The sequence below is a fragment of the Rhipicephalus sanguineus genome, chromosome 5 (genome assembly GCF_013339695.2).
Source record: "Rhipicephalus sanguineus isolate Rsan-2018 chromosome 5, BIME_Rsan_1.4, whole genome shotgun sequence".
Taxonomy (NCBI): domain Eukaryota; kingdom Metazoa; phylum Arthropoda; class Arachnida; order Ixodida; family Ixodidae; genus Rhipicephalus; species Rhipicephalus sanguineus.
The window spans coordinates 83,451,744-83,462,757 of NC_051180.1; the positions used below are offsets into that span (position 1 = coordinate 83,451,744).

The 11,014-nt window shown below is 43.7% G+C and overlaps 1 long non-coding RNA gene across 1 annotated transcript; it reads right to left on the reverse strand.

The window, feature by feature from the left end:
* Positions 1–627: 627 nt before the first annotated feature.
* Positions 628–10,607, reverse strand: LOC119393900 (uncharacterized). The gene is made up of 4 exons (XR_005184017.2): positions 10,315–10,607; positions 7,983–8,028; positions 5,033–5,412; positions 628–984 (listed from the first exon to the last, which is right to left on the reverse strand). It is a non-coding gene; the product is annotated as an uncharacterized LOC119393900 (long non-coding RNA).
* Between the last annotated feature and the right edge of the window lie 407 nt (positions 10,608–11,014).

Below are 11,014 nucleotides of genomic sequence, written 5' to 3' on the forward strand. Positions count from 1 at the left end.
ATGGGCGCCTCTTGAAGGGTGTGATGTACGTCAATCACACTTCCCACATTGAGTTTACGATTTACGCAAACGCTATAGTTCAGCTTCTGTTTTACGTTCAAAGCACTTAAAATAATATAGGTCTTTGTTCCGAACTGAACTTTGTGATCTGCGTATTCGAGAACATCGATTCTCGATTATTATTTGGAGCAATAATTTAATCCTCGCATCCAACTGCTTTTTGTAGCGACAGGTCTATAGTCCATGGTTATTAACTTTGATTACTAAAGATAAGTAATGCGGTTCCAAGTTGCAGGTAATTAATGTGGTTTCAGGTTCCAAGTGAAGGAGTAGTACTTTACTACGCTCAGTAGATAAACATTCTATTATTTGTCGTAGTCATGGGTGTTATGTGGTGTTTAGTTATTGTCATTTTCATTGTGTGCTTAATAGCGCTACAGTGGAAACAAAGTAACACCGTTGACTAAACCCTCGCCTAAGTAATACTGTAACAGATAGGAAATGTTATTTCGCCTAATCTAAAGCACTCCACGGCCGCGATAGAAGTCCACCCCTTGTACAGTGCCAGCGTCCCAGCGCAGCCGTGCATTGCTGGCGACGACGCCAGTAAGAGTAACCACGCATTGTGCCACGCATCGGTATTTATTGCAACACAGACATCTATTAACAGTTATTTATGACCGTAGATGACGGCGGCTTTGTTGAACTATTGGTTTTTACAGGAGTTTCTGTTGTCGTGGTGCTTGTGCTTGCCACATCAGTTGATGTTTTTCCCCGAGACTTCCGCAAAATCTCACGAAGGCGTTTTTCCAGGTTCCTTGCAAGCTTTTTCCAGAGCTTCCACGATCTTTCTAGTAATGTGGTTGCGGGCTTTTCTCTGAAACCTTCTCTTTACTGTTGAAGAACCAAATATGTTTGCCGGATGACTGACAACAACTCTTGTCCCTCTCACGTACACTGTCACCATCAAAGGATCACCGTAACCTGTCAAGCAAAAGCGAACGAAGCTGTCAGCGATAGTTGAAAAAGAAAGAAGAGTTTAAAAAAGAAAGAAAAGAAAAGTTAGTGGCGTCTATCGGGGGCGTTTTTTTAGTGATCTTTTCAGTGTTGCGCAGCCTCCAGCGCAGCTTGTGAATTTATGTTTTTTTCTGTGACAGCTCTATGACTTGCATTATTTGCAGCACGCTAGCCTGGGCGACGGCGAAAGGGAAGCCACTCCAACCCGGCGCCGACGTGTTGTGAGGTGAAGGCGAAACAAAAAGAATCTTAGCGCAGAATCTTAGCGTGGTAAGTTCTAAACTTTTTTTATATAACAAAAACTACTCTTTTGAAACTTTTGGTATAAGTTATTAACAAATTGTATAATAAAATGGTTCATAGCTCAGATTTTACTTGGACCGCTACACTGCGAAAATGACGCTGTAATGTGGGTAAAATTGTAATTTTTTCATACTTTGCTGAAATTTAGGCACTAGGGTTCAGCTCTGCTTGCCGAAGCAGTATATTTTTTTTTTCGTTAGTATAGGTGCCTATTATGTTGATATTGTGATTATATTTCTCACGAAAACAACTGTGGATTTCTTTTAGTTCCTAAAAATGCTGTTTTTCGCAATGTTTCCTAACGCAGAAAAATGAAGTAAATTCATGCAAACATGAACAAACTATCATAGTCATGAAAGACCAATGCATTAAGAATAAGAAAATAAATGTGCTCTAGTAATTGCGTGCAGCAAAAATTTTATTCAAATTATTTTGCACGGCACGGATTGACTTCCGAGCGCAATGTTTAAAGCGCCCCCTGGCCCCAGAAAAATTTTCCCCCAAAAATGATGCTGCAATAATTGCTTTATATATATACATATATATATATATATATATATATATATATATATATATATATATATATATATATATATATATATATATATATATATATATATATATATATATATATATATATATGTGTGTCTAGTTGTGGCCAAAAGCTATTTCTTCTCAACGATAAAACATAGTTCCACATTAGAAGCTTGGGCTTTCTTGCATGGGCTTTCTTGCATGCCCATGAATTGCGTCTTTTCCTGGTTTTGTTGGCTTGTTTGGTTTTTGCTGCTTCTTTTCACTTTCCGGGCTCTGTGTCTTCGTGTTTTTAATGTATTCAAACCAAATAAATAAATAATAAACACGCTTAGCATGTGGGGTTCACCGCGCTAAACACTGGGAAAAACATTGAGCACTAAAAACGAGGTGGAAAGGCAAAATATATGTAATGTAATGGCAGAGTCAAGCCAGCAGCCATAAATTATTTTTTTTTTTTAATTTCAAGCCAAGATGTGCCACATGCATATGCATTAATGTTAATGTTCTCATAAAATACAGAAAAATATTTAAGCAATATGAACATATATTCTTTTCATTGCGCCTAAAAGATCATGGCTGAGGGAAATTGCGATGTTTGCATTTATTAAATATAAAGCGAAGAGTTCATGGGTTGTAACATTTAAAGAGCGCCAACATCTTCCTCAAATAAACACGGCTGTTGTCATATAATCGTCCCTGCAAAATGCAGCAGCAAAGACTGCTACTGTGATATTGTCTTTTTTATATTTAAATCAGTGCTAAAGGCAGCATCAGTATGGTCATAATCACCTGAGGTGGGGGGGGGGCAGCAAAATCTGCCCCATACATTTACTCAATCGGGCCTGTTCCGTCATAGTTTAAAGAAGTAAAGTGTGGGATTGGGCTAGTTGGTTTTCTATTATTGAACTGCTCAGCGCAACTCCTGTTTGATGGCGACTATGATGCCGTTGATGAGTCCTTTCAGCAAGCCTTAAAAGTGTTCCAGGAATGCCTCGATCCGCTCTCTCTCTCTCACGCATGAGCTACCGGAAAATGGTTCCCTGAGGTTTTTAGATTTAAAGGTACACTAAAGAGAAACAACGAATCGGTTTAGATCGATAAATTGTGCTCTGAAAACTCTAATGTTGTTAATTTCGCCATCATAGGTTTATTAATAGACGAGAAAATCAAGTTCAAAATTTCATTTTTAAATTGCGCGCCGAAATCTCTTCGCGTGACGTCACAGATTTCAAAGTGTATTTATCGTATTTCGGCGTCATCGGTTCGACAAAATTACCCCAAACTTGGTATGTTAAGTCTATGGCCCCGTCAGAGGACAATGTACTTCATTTTTACCGATTAGGAATTTCGTAGTCCCTAGTAGGTGCCGTCAAAACATGTGACGACACTTCAAGGAAACTTCAAGGTGGCTTCGCCACCCACATTTTGTTTTTGCGCGTTTTCTCGCTTACTAAGCGTCTTCTCGCAGCAAGCGTGGTGTTTTTGGTATCGTGAAAGAGTACTTCACTAATATGAGAAAAATCGTTTTGCTCTTTAGTGTCCCTTGAATACTAACATTTTCAGCCAGACACGTCTGTTGGACATATGAGCCACGGGGTAAGGAACCTCTGTTGCCATATGCGTCTTCTCACAGCAAACTGGTAAAGCGTGGTATTGTAAAAGCATGTTTGCATAACGCTTTAACCAAATCTTGCTTCCGCTCAGTACAGGAACGTTTTGGCAAGCAGATTCTCCGTCTTGAGACAGCTGGCTTTCCGAGTTCCTTGCTAGTTTCTGTTTCTGAGAAGCTGCACAGACAGTCAAGGGCAGGTAACACGGGGGACACTTCACAGGAAACAAATCCCAAGAGGGTTGCAGTGATACCGTATCTACACGGCATTTCGCATAAACTCAAAAAGATAGGCCGAAGAGCGGGTGCGTCGGTGGTTTTTTCCGCGCCCAATAAACTGTCTCAGTTATGTGTCCGAACTAGTCCTGTACGAAGTACCGCGAGCCATTGCAAAATTAAGCACCGTAAAAAGTTTGTTGATTGTACAAGGGGAATTGTTTACAGTATACCTTTGTCTTGTGGACTAAGGTGCGTTGGTCAGACAGGCAGGTGCCTTACTGTAAGACTACAGGAACATTGCCGGAAAGTAAGAAATGTGGGAAGGGATGGTTTTTTGGCCTCTCATTATTCTGAACGTGGATGCCAGCATTTGTTTGATAAAGCAAGAGTTCTCGCGTCCCAGCCTCACAAAGGCACTAGAATCATGGTTGAGGCCGCAGTAATAGCTCAAGGAAGTTGCATCAGTAGACCGTCCATATTCTTATCGGAAAAAGAATTGTATTTGAATTCTTCGGCACGTGGTGTTCCAGGGTGATCTCTTGGTTTTTTGGGGGGTTCCTTCTTGCCTTTTAGTTTGTTTGGTTTTTGAGTTCTTGGATAAGCATGTGATCTTATCTTTCTGTAGCCTATATATTTGTGCGTCCTTGTAATAAAAATCAGTTGGAAGTCTGCGCTGGCTCTCGTCTTTTCTATGTGTACTGTGTGAAATTTTTGCGCTGAGCAGTTTAATAATTGTTTAAAGAGCCCGGCTTCGGCCACACAGGCTTTTTACAATAATAGCGGCGAGATGCCCCAGACGTTACATTCCTGGAACTGTTTGCTTCCCATATTTACTTCCGAAAAGCCAGGGACCAAAGGCAGGCCTTCGTGAGAAGCATTTTCATTTTCATTTTTCATGAGAAGCATTGTCATTTTCATTTTTAAGGCCAAAGCCTTAGATGCCTCATGAAACGTGAAAATTGACCGTCGGCGTCCCGCGGCGTCGGGGACAACATGAGTGATGCAAAAAATCATTGCGTGGTGACGTCACCATATGACGTCATCATAACGTCGCAGATCGCCAAACTTTGTGACGCCACCAGGACGTCCTCACGGGATCTCTGTGACGTCACGTGACGACTGCCATCACATGAAATCGTACCTTGGTCGAAGGTGAGCCAATCACGGAGGCAGTGCAAAAACAGGTGAGGTGCCCTGCCCACCATTGACCAGGCCTGTTCGATGAAACTTTGTCCCCCCTGATGGGAAACCCTGCACACGCTTATGAACACAGCTACGATTTGTAGTTTTACTTCTTCTGATATGAGTATAAAAACGTACATCAGATAACAAATATTCACCACTTACGTGTGCGACCGGGTGGCTTAAGCGTCATGGAAACATGTACGCTGCCTTTTCTAACAGTAGCGCTGGCATTGAAGCCCTTGAAGCTGCCAAATACGCTTTCTTCCGGTGAGACGTAGTAAGATGCAACGCTTCGAGAGATGTCAAAGTAAGCAGGTGGTGAACACGTAGTTTCGTTTAGTCACCACCGTTCTGCATTCCGCATCTCGTATTTCAGTCATGCGCAGAAGCAGGAAACCCCGAGTCAGGTCGAATTTGTACCTAACAACGAGGAACTGTGTGACAGAAAACCTGATGTCCTTCCAGCTGAATATAGCCGTTCGCGAGGCCATCCAGCACGCTCTGCCGCACATCATCTTCTCCGATATCAGCTATCGCACGGCCTGAAAAATGCAAAAGATAAATTATTACAGGGCTAATTATCTAATCTAACTGACTTTCTATGTATCGTCCTTCTAAGTCTACGTCTACGTCTATGTCCTTCTATGTCTTTCTATGTATTGTACTGCCATTTCCTGTCCACTTCCAGTAATACATTAACCCATAATATTAGGAGGTCCATATATACTTCCCCGACACATATAAGACATTACACGCGATGATTCTATGCCGTTAGGCATCGTATTACTATGCAGGAGGAATGTGAGTTCGCTCGCACGAAACTACAGCTCAAAAAGAAATCCCACTATCCTCTCCACTGTACGAAAACGATCAACGAATGAACCCAGTAATGATTTGCATCAATGCCATATAATGGTGTGGTAAGCATTTGTCATGCCGGAGCTGTAATTAACATGAGGACATCGGAAATACATGTGATAGGGGCTTATAAAAGGTGTCACTGCAAAATCAACTGCTACATATTCCAGCTCTAGCATTGCCATTGGTTGTTATGGACGAAATAAACGGAGGTGCGGTAACTGCGTATTTCCTCGCAACTTCCTCGGAACAAATTTTAAAAATGAATTTATAGTAGTTGTTTATCAGCAGGCCTAAAATGTAAACATTATATAGTCAACAAAGTTATTCCGAAACAGCGCACAAACGGGACATGAAAGAACCACACTATTGGCCGCGAGATCGAGCAGAGTCGCCGCCTGGCGGTTACTGGCTGAAGCGCGCCTAGTGTGGATTGCTCCCTGCGTCGTCTGCTAGCCACGTCGTGTTTGCATGTGCGCGTACGTCCTGCACGTTCTCAAAGGGCGGTTTGTTCTGTTATGTTAGCGCGGGTTTAACTGCTCATACGTATACCTAACATGGTGTACAGAAGCAAATGGGCCTGCTCAGCTGCATGCGCATTGTAATAAGATCAGTGAGTGCGACTTTCGAGAGGGCTGTATATTGGTGTCGTACCCTTCGTTCGCCAGAATCATTTCAGTGTTGGTGCCGCTTTCTGGTTCAAGCACGTCGAAATGTTCGCTTGGCATAGTCCCAAACATAAGGAGCATTAAATAGTGTGTGAATGCCGCGTTTTAGCGACTCTGTGGTAAACAAAAGCGAGGCTCATGCACTTTCGCGTTGTTGTTAGGTGTATAACTGCGGCACTGTAGTTCATGATGAGCTTTAGTTGTGCTTAAAATGTCCCTTTTATTGTACGGTCGTGGTCCCACTACAGCAAAATATTTCTATCAAGTGAAGTCTGACATTTCGGTACTCAAACTGTCCCCTAAATGGAATGACACGGCAAATGGAATAGTGGAATGACACGGCAGCAGGGGCGTAGCCAGGGGGGGGGGGGGGGGGTTCAAACCCCCCCCCGAAATTTTTCAGTTTTGCTTGCGTATATATACACGCGCACATACAAACGCACGCACGAACATACATAAAGTATGGTTGAACCCCCCCCCCCCCCCCCGAAAAAAATTTCTGGCTACGCCTCTGCACGGCAGTGATAAAACGGAGTTCCCGCGCGCAATTTTAACTTTGGGCGAAATTTGTGCAGAAACACCCGTGTGCTTAGATTTAGGTACGCTTTGAAGAACCCAGATTTTTAAAATTAATTCCGACGGCGTGCCTTACATCTTTGTCATATAATGTCACGCAAAACCTCATCCTTTTTTTTTTTCACATTATTTTCACATCCTTTTTTTTTTCACATTTCACACAAACGCTCAAGATATATCTTGAGCGTTTGTGTGGAATTGTTATAAATTGATGTAAGGCAGCGCTCATGATTAGTTCGAGAAAAAAAAACCCTTATTCCACAAAATAACCGGACCTTTGTTGCATCACTGTCGTGCACGTAATCAATCGATGAAAACTCTGTGCTAAACACTCTTACATGCGTATGCGTATTCGCGCGAACAGTGCTACTGAACTCATTGCACAGGTATGGGTGGGTATACAAATGAAAAAGAAGTAAACACTTAAGTAGTTCAGGCGTGCTACAGCAGTGCGTAGTACACAGAACACAAGGTATACACGTACAGAGAAAACAACAAAAAACGTCGTATAGCGTGTAAGCGCAGACTGTCACCCAGGGCCAGCATACCTTTCATCGGCAGATTGCGCTTCTCTCGCTAGTAATAGTAACGTTGGATGATCTTCGTGCATCGATTCAACAATGAAGAGCGTATATATTACCAGTAAGCTGCAATCAACGCATTTTATTCGCCGACATTCGGCTCAAACAGCTCACAACGAAGCGCCGCTGTGTGCATTTGCATACGCGCCGCCGACCGCCTCTCCACACTAACGCGGCGACGGTGCTGCCTCTATAGGTCGATCTCGCGGCGAATACACGCGCTGTGTAGTGCGGTTCTTTCGTGTCCCGTTTGTGCGCTGTTTCCGAATAACTATGTCTACGTACCAATAAGCCCACCTAGCCTCCGTATTAAAATATATTGTCAACTTCACCTAAGTACTGACAGTGATTGATCCTTCTAAAGCAATGACTCTGTCAAAGTCTGAGAGGATCATTTCCCCTTCTTAAGAATATAATAAACGTCCTTACCGCATACTAAAAGAGATGTAGCCACATAAAAGAGATATGATCGCATCTGTAATTAATGGAAATTTTCGATACAAGTAAGTTATATGTCTTGGTTGGTTGGTGTTAGCGCTGTAGAAGAGACTAACGAACGCTATATCCGTAAATCACCCGAAATGCACGTGAACTCTCAAGTTGTAATGTTGCAACTATGTTTATTCAACGAAACAAAAGCCTCCATTGCTTAGAACATTCTGACAGCGCCTATAGAGAACCGTAATTCGCCGCAGAATGCATCTTGACCACTCGTGCTGCACAACTGTCAACGTGTTGAGCAATTCATACTGCGCAATCGCCCACAAGCGTGGTGATTTAGGCGAGCGGCTACATCATGACCTAGCGTTGTACGTAGCACACGAGAAATTTCTGTCTTCGCGCCGCCATGGTAGTCTAGTGGTTATGGCGCCCGACTGCGCCCGACTGCTGGACCGAAGGTCGCGGGATCGAATCCCGGCCGCGGCTGCTGCATTTTCGATGGAGGCAAAAATGTTTGAGGCCCGTGTACTTAGATTTAGGTGCACGTTAAAGAACTCCAGGTGGTCGAAATTTCCGGAGCCCTTCTCCACGACGGCATCTCTCATAATCATATCGTGGTTTTGGGACGTTAAACCCCAGATATTATTATGTTATTTGCTCAGTTTTGTTTATTATTTCATCTCATTTTAACATTGTGTTACAAGTGATCTTTGCGTTTCGTATTGCATAGTCCCGCTGTCTTGTGCTCTTAATATATCACTTCTTTTTTATCGTCTAAACATTGCTCTTATACGTGTTACTCTGACTTATGCTTAGCATATATATTGACCGGAAGTTTGCGAAACAAATGAACACGTAAGCATGACAACGCTCTGAATATTTAAGACAGGTGCCTTAATTATTGAAAATATGATTTTCCAGTTGTTTTTTTTTTTCTATTTTCGTGTCCTATGCATGGTATGTACTCACTGACCGTTACTAAGTCTGGCAGTTGGCCGGCAGTGCGAGGCACATACGTACGATACCAGCAATATTCAACAACGTTAGAGAAAGGAGGAGGAGGAATAAACTTTATTGAGAACCAGCAGTTTGAGTGGCGCTGCAATATAGGCCTCCCAGGGGGACGTCGAAGTATTGCCTCTTCGTTAGAGAGAAAGAATAAACATTTATCGACAGAATGACTGCTTACTAAAAGGAAGGAGGGTTCCCTATTTCTGGATCCCTCTGTCCTGGACCGCCCCCGAGCGATGAGTTGGCGCTAGCAGACCAAGTCCGCTTGTAGATAGCAGCCTCCGCGCTTCAGTGAGGAGGTCAGCATCTGCTGCTGCTGGTTGTAGCGCTGTGATGCTTGCTTCGCAGTGCAGTAGAAGGTGTGCCAGGGTGTCTGGCACATTGCAGCGTGGGCAGGTGTAGCCGTATAAGATCGACTGGATATGGTGTAATAGGATGCCGTGTTTGAGGGTATTGCCCTGAAGTCGCCTTTAGTCAGTGCCTTCGTCTTTTCTGGGTTTGGGATGTTGGGGAAGGTTTGAGCCGATAGCGCTGCAATCATGTGTGTTAAGTTAGCGGTATGAATTTCGTTTCCTCCGCTGGTGTGGCTGTGTGGTGCGTGCCTCGGATCTTGTGCGGGAAGGCCCGGTTGAGGCATGCGCATGACGCGGTGTGTGCCACTTCATATCCCCCCCCCCCTAGGCCCTCGTGATCCGGAGCACACACGACGCAATGGGGAGGAGTGTCGGTGAGATTCACTATCTTTATCACTCTTGTGGATATCCTGCCTTTCATGGAGCTTCGCACTCCTGTTTGGGAGTCGGTGAAGACCCCTATGGTATCCTCGCTCGTCGGGGCGGCCATTGCTATATGGGCATCTTCGGCTGTCTCCGCGCGTTTGGCGAGAATAGTCGCCCACGCCAGTTCCGTTCCCTTGTAATCTGTGGCGCTAATCGTCAAGGCGATTCGTCCCGGATGGTTAGTTGCGTATACGCATCAACGAATAAACAACGTTCGTGATATAGTGTTACACACAAGTGGACTACTTTACCACGTGTGCACGCGCAAGCAGACCTAATCACAGCATGAGTGCAACGTTCCACAGCCACACCACAAAAACACCACAAAAACACGAGCACGAGCAGACTGCGTTTAAAGAACTACCATTAAAGAGGTATTTATTAGTGTGCACAGAACGTAAATACCGTATGTGGCCTCACCTGTTATTTATATTTCTAATACTAAGCGCATGATTGCTACTTAAATATGCATATAAGAAACTGAAAGAAAGCATGGACGATCTCAAGCAGCCCTGTGCTGCTTAACTTACCTTTCCTGCTTACAGAGCCCAACGGCAACTGTTAGGAGCCCGAAGTACAGCGATTCCAAAAAAAAAAGAGGGTTGTGCTTGATATTAACGTTTTTGCAATTTCCAGATCACGCACTCTTGTAGCGTCTACAAGTGCCTTGTACGTGGTAAATCTTAAATCGCACACGCAGTTTTCAAGAACGTGTATGCTTAGCTAGACCACGCAAGTCTTTAACCAACGTTAGCAAAAACGCCAGGTTCAAGCTCTCACGCTATATAACGGGTGTTGGCGCAACGCGCTGCGCGTAAGTACACTGAAAGGCCTCTCGTAATAAAAGCCCATATATGCGTCACAAAAGTTGTTCATTTTCGAAAACACCTTGTTCAGACATCACCTTGTCCTGGAGCACGAAACGCTTTCGAAATCTGACAGCGCGCTAAGCGTCACTTCTTGGAAAGGCGTATCGCAACGCAAGCACCTCTAGATGTCAGTTCAACCTCGTGTTTCTAAGAAAACACCTCGTTCAAGCATCACCTGCTTTAGAGCAGGAAAGCATGCATTGCGTTGGTTTTAATTTTTTTTTTCAGAAATTTCGTTTTGTGCTGTCGGCTACGACACAATGTTTCTCTTGATGTGAAAGGTTCCCACTGCAGTGTAGCTCCGCACGTGACGACACGCAACCTGCCTTTTTGGACAATAGGTCACCACACAATGTTTAGC